The 6,012-nt window shown below is 45.7% G+C and overlaps 1 long non-coding RNA gene across 1 annotated transcript; it reads right to left on the minus strand.

Moving 5' to 3' along the window:
• Positions 1 to 1,090: 1,090 nt before the first annotated feature.
• Positions 1,091 to 5,731, minus strand: LOC131482785 (uncharacterized). Its single transcript, XR_009247277.1, has 3 exons — positions 5,645 to 5,731; positions 5,119 to 5,214; positions 1,091 to 1,693 (listed from the first exon to the last, which is right to left on the minus strand). It is a non-coding gene; the product is annotated as an uncharacterized LOC131482785 (long non-coding RNA).
• Between the last annotated feature and the right edge of the window lie 281 nt (positions 5,732 to 6,012).

The raw sequence follows: 6,012 nt of genomic DNA on the forward strand, positions 1-6,012 counted from the left end.
ATTCAGGTAAATCTGGATATTAGAGATTTTTTAAAATGCATTTGGTTAGTCTTAGAGTCTCCCTGCTTCCTAATCGGACACCACATTCTGATGCCAAATGGCTTCTGGACTGAGACTCCCAGCTCCTTTGGTACTCTCAGGTATCCTTGCAATGAAGTTATAGATCTGACTCTTCTCCTTTTCAGCCTGGTAGTTCCCTCCAAGACACGAGAGAATTTCTTTGTGCTTCCAAGGAGGATTTTGTGTATTCACATTTAGCTTTTGATTTTGATTGTCACATGAAATTTGTATGTATTTATGGGATACTATGTAGTGCTTCATTACATGTACAAACAGATCCTATGTTATGTTCAAACCATGCATGTAGCTTCAAAGAGTGAGGAGTCATGGCCCTTCTGCATGTTTCTCAATGCCACAAGAGCCATCAGCTCCACAGTTCTGATGCTTTTTATCCACTCTTCTCTTTGTTGCTGTATATACTGCACTTGGAAGTGTATTTCCCTCCTTCGTTTCTCACTGTAGTCTATTTCAGTGCATGTTTCAAAAATGGTGCTGGCAGCGCATGCAAGGTCTGTCTGTGCTTCATCTCACCCCTGACTGTGCCTTATCATCCCTGCACCACCCACTGCACAACACACTCCCTAAGAAACAGTCTCAGAGATGGTGATTGGCTTTCTGGAGGGTTACACCCATGCGGGAGAAGAGGAACTGTAGTGTGGCAACAAGAGAGCCCTTAGCCAATACCACAGACTGCTCTTGAAATGAGGCAACCCCTCAGAGTTCACCTGCATTGATGAAAAAGCAGTAGGATTTTATAGTCCTGCATTTAACATACATTGGACAAAGTCTCCAGGCATAACATGAGGCTTTGAGCAGGGCACCACTGTTCAGTTGAGGACAAGTCCCTGAGAAGGACCTAGCTGAGAGTGCTCAGTTCCCCACATTTTCGGCACAAGAATCACTGCTACAATTCAGAGTAGGGTGAGACTTGGGTATGGCAAGCTAGAGCTTAGGGTATGAAATTTAAGGAAGCACCCCACTCTCAGAGTGGGGAACCATTGGACTAAGCACCAATGGTGCTTACGGACTAAGCACGTCCGTAATTGTTGTGCCTTGCTGACTTAACCACAGCATCCTCTGTCCTGTGTCAAGCATTAGCCAAGGGCTTGGCTTCTATGAGCTGAGTGGTGAGTGCTTGAGAATGGATTTTTCTTGCTGTGGTCATCGTCATGTTTATCCTGCTCCTCACATCAGCAGAGCTGGCTGAAGGAAAGAGCTTTGTATCTCCTGGCTCTATCTTGATGTCAATGCCAGGAATGCTCCCTGGCAAGAGGAAACTGCAGCAGGTACCACAGTGACCACCTGTCATCCTGGCTCACACAACTCCAGCGTTTGAGCACCAGATAGGCACTTTCACAGAGACCCACTCCCTCAAAGCTCAGGGGTGAATTCCAGTCAATCTGAACCTAACGGGGAGCTCTGGTTTCTCTTGCCAGTGGTTGGTTCAGTCATGGGCATAAGACACACTTCTTGCCAGGGAGGTCAGGGGAAGTCGGCTGGAGGTTGCTAGGAAATGCTTCCCCCAGTGGTGACAAGAAATTCTCAGGGGCTGTCCTGTGTTGCCCTCTGCACTGATTACTGCATCGTTTTAGGGTCCTGTGGGGAATCAGCTGACTGGTCAAAATCGCAGGGGCTGGGAGAAGGAAAGGAAGAGATAAAGTGGTTAATTTTTGAACTGTTATATCACAGGAACTACCATACCATGCCTTTTTGTTATGTGTCAAAAGAGCTGTTCTTATTAAAAGAAAAAACTCAAAGAGCCATATGAAATATGTTCTTGAATGACTATAGTTTTCCTGGTGAGTGCCAGCGAAAGCATCGTATTGTAGCTGCCATAGTCTTGCCAACAGCCAGAGCTGTTGAAGCAGAGTGTAGTTAAGAATCACTGATTTATTATCTGTCAGCATATGATATCCATAAATCAGTTTCATTGTAGAATGTCTTACCAAAACCTCAGACTTGGCACAGAACAAATCCTACATTCACTCCCATCCTCAGTAGTCTAGAGCCACACTGAAGCTTGCATCTCAATGTTCAGTTCTTACTTCTGAATTACCTCATGCTTGTTCATCCTTCAGAAAAAAAAAAAAAAAACCCACACCAGGAAGGGACACTAATAGGGACACTAATAGGGAAATAGGAAACTGACTGAGGTGAGATGGCTCCTTGCACCTGCCCTGGATGGCTGCATCTGTGCCAGCAGACAGGTGCCTGCCCTGTAAGAGCAGCATCCCCCATGAGAGAGGACCACATGAGTGAGTTTCCGGGGCAAGGCACTAAAATGAGAGGAAATGGCCCAATGCAGAACATGAAACCAACTAGAGAGCTTGATTGACAGGACTTCAATATTTTGACCCTGGGTGACTGTTCTCCTTGAATGCCTATGAAAAGTTGCCTCGTGCCTGAGGACAGCACTCGCTATGAGTTACAGATGCAGTGGCTGGCTCAGGCTGGCATTCCTGGACTTGGCACTGCTGCTGGTTGACCCGTCTGTGTTCCTCATTGCATCTTTGTACCTCTCCCTCACAAGTGAACATCTTTCAGTGCTCCCGGCCAGCTCATAAGCCAACACAGTTCCTGTTTGAAGAGTTGATCCTATTTCTCGGCCTCACTTGCAATTAGGAACTGATAAGAGACGAATGTACAGCCCAGACAAGGTTTATCCAGGTTAGGCCAGCAGAAGGAAGGTGGAAAGTCAGGAAGCACTGGACTTCCTGACAGCAGCTGACAGGTGATTTTTACACAGTAGGAGCCGTGGTGTATTACCCCCAAGTGTAAATGCCCCACATAGCACTCTGATGTGCACATGACCTGGAATTCTGTTTTGGTCCCCTTAGCACATATCACTTAGGCATGTGCTTAGCTCCATTTTCTACATAGGCACTGTTGGTTTTATTGCATAGGACATGTTCAAAATGGCAATAGACTCTTTTTGGGCAAGTGTATGGGCTGGGGGAGTCCCTAGCAAGCCAGTAGGTGGAGTCTTGTGGTAAGGGTCTGGACTCTGCTTATTCCTGGTTGGTTTGGAGCAGGAGGTGGATAAGGGTCAAGTTGGGAGGGGCTTGAGTTTAGTGATCTCTGTTTCTATCCTGTCTCACCTCCAGGTGGTCCATGCCATGGACTCCTAACATGCGCTGCCAGGAGACCTGGCCATGGCTGATGGGTATAGGGATACACCCTTGAGCCAAAGTGGATCAAACATTTGCTCTTTGGGAAGTTTGAGTTGTGACAATCAGACAGCTGTTCTTTTCCTTCCCATCTGTAAGATATAAACTTGGAACCCACAGAGTGGTCATCTTTTGTTCACCATGAGAATAGATAAACAAAACAATAACAACAACAAAAATAGTCTGCAGAGAGAACACTAAGACCTTTCTCCTGTGCCTAGTCCCAGCCTCTCCTGTGCATCTCTTGCATGTTTCAGTTTGTTCCTTATTTGGTGAGTCTATCACATCCTGGGTTGCATTGAACCTGCTGTTTTGTACATGTATTTCTCTACCTCAATGCACCCCCTGGACATTCTCATACTTACCTCCCAAACTTGCGTTCCTATGGGTTCAGCCTTGAACTCGTTTACCATAGATAGACAGAAGCCCTTGTTGTTAGAGCACACAGCAATAGCACTGGCTCCCAGGAGAGAAGAGCTGTGACGCTTGGGGCTTGATAAACACTCCCTCCGTAGCACAAAGACCCCTGTGGGTCTCACATTGGCGTGTCCCTCTGGGTGAGTCTACACTCTCTGCCTTTGTTCTCCCACCATCCTTGTGCTAATCCTGCCTCTCACTCTTCCTCTGAGAGCTCTGTTGCCAAGAGACAAAGAAAGGCCAAAACTCTTGATGTGAAACTCAGTGCTGATGAAAAAAAGGAGATAGAAAATTGGCAGACATCCAATGTGCTTTGGGATTGCTCAAAAACACTCCAGAAGCGATTTTTAAAAACAGTATCAAGAAGATCAAGGAAATAGGGAGGGGTGTGACAATGACTAGAAGATTGAAGTCGTTCTATGCCAGGAGTTTTACAAGAACAAGAGTGAAATCAGTGCTCAGGGCCTTGACACTGACACAGTGTCAGTCTCCCATCGCAATTTTGATTAAAGCAAAGGTTCTGGGCAGCAAAGGGGAGCAGGGTGGCTTAGTAACATTGGAAATGAACTCATGTACTTGGGATTGACACAGTATGAGGCATTTTTAGATTTTAATACTTATCATGTTTTAATTTAAAGTTATTTTGATATGTGAACTAAGGCACCTTATTCACATGTATCAATGGTATCAAACTAAATAACTTAATTTGGTACATTTGTGCATTTTACATTAATTTAAAAAGGATTCATTTGTTTTATTTGAAAGTGAATGTTATGGAGAAAGAGAAAGACAGAAAGTACTCTTTCATCTACTTCTGTTCACTTCCAGAATGGCCACTAGGCTGTTCTAAAGCCAGGAGCTTCTTTTGGGTCTCCCACATGGATGCAGGTGCCCTAGGACTTGGGCCATCCTCTGCTGCTTTCTCAAGTCATTAGTAGGGAGCTGTATCAGAAGTGGGGCATCCAGGTCTAAAACCAGTGCCCATATAGAATACCAGTGCTACAGGCGGAAGATTAGCATGTTGAGGCACCCTACCAGCCCCACTAAAATAAATTCTGTATTTTTCCGGGTCATCTAACTTTCTCAGGACCTATTACTTTTCTTTACATAGTACATATGAAATACTTGTTTGAATGCACTATTGAAGATCTAAATGGTGATTTAGAAACATGTGTCCCCAATATTAAGATTTAGGTCTTGTAAAAAGGCAGTAGATCTGGCTGAGGCAGTTGCAGTGAGCTTCCAGGTGTTGTGTGGGCTGCTGACTTCGGGCTACATTTTGAGATGCAAGCATTTAGAAAACTGAAAAGAAGGAGCATCTTGTGGATTAGCAGCACCTTTCTCCCGTGTCCAAGACAGCAGTAAAATAAATCAAGCAATGAATGCCCTGAGAGGTCTGGGGGCTGGGGTTCTATTCCTGATATTGCTACTAAGAAGCCCATGACTCAGTGCAGATTACTCACTCGTTTCATACCTTAGTTTTCAGTCCTGTCAAATGAGAGGGTGGGACTGGATCATGCATCCAGCTGTCCTCCAAAGTCCTCCAGCTCCTCAGTGAAGTCTCAGGGACCTTTATGAAAAGAGTTAGGTAGGTGCAAGGAGGAGAAGAAGAAAAGGTAGGGGAGAGGGAGCCATTATGGAGAAGGGGGAAGAACTAGCAGGATTACAGCCTGTTCTTAAGAGGGTGGCTTTAAGAAGAACATGGTATCGGATCATGTCAAATGCTTCCCTCCTATGATCATTCAGTACAGTATCTAAGGCCAGCCTGTTTCCTGCTTCTGGGATCGTACTGCACACATTGGCTAAAGTCTGGAAGTTACTTCTGACTTTGATCCCTTCCTGGCTGGTATCTAGGGTCCGTAAGATCATTCTCCGTGGTGGGCTTGTCATCTAAAGGTCTTCAGCAGTCAGGTAGATGGTGGGGGATAGCAAGAGGAATGGGCAGTGCCTGTGACCTTGATGCCCCTCACCCCTAATCACCGTGTAGAACTCCACATTACCACTGTCCCTTCTAACACAGCTTCATGGACAAAGCCTTGAGTTAGAACCCACCCAACTCTGATGTTCTAGAATTTGATTCTGTTCATGTCACAGGAGGAAGGATGGAAAACACCAGGGGAATGAGTTTGTGGCCACAGCATAATGTCCTGCTGTCCCTGCAATCTGATCCACTCACCCCCCTTCCTGCTTGGTTTCCCCAATGGGCCTTCTGCTTCCAACAACCCCTGGGAACAGTGAGACAACTACTTAATCAGCTGTAGATTATGGGCAGGGATCCAGGAAGAGCGGATGGTCCAAGTCTGTTCAGGGGTGAGGCAGATTCGCTGAGATTGCTCATATGCCCTCTGTTCATTTCCAGGAAAGACAG

The sequence above is a fragment of the Ochotona princeps genome, chromosome 20 (assembly GCF_030435755.1).
Source record: "Ochotona princeps isolate mOchPri1 chromosome 20, mOchPri1.hap1, whole genome shotgun sequence".
Classification (NCBI taxonomy): domain Eukaryota; kingdom Metazoa; phylum Chordata; class Mammalia; order Lagomorpha; family Ochotonidae; genus Ochotona; species Ochotona princeps.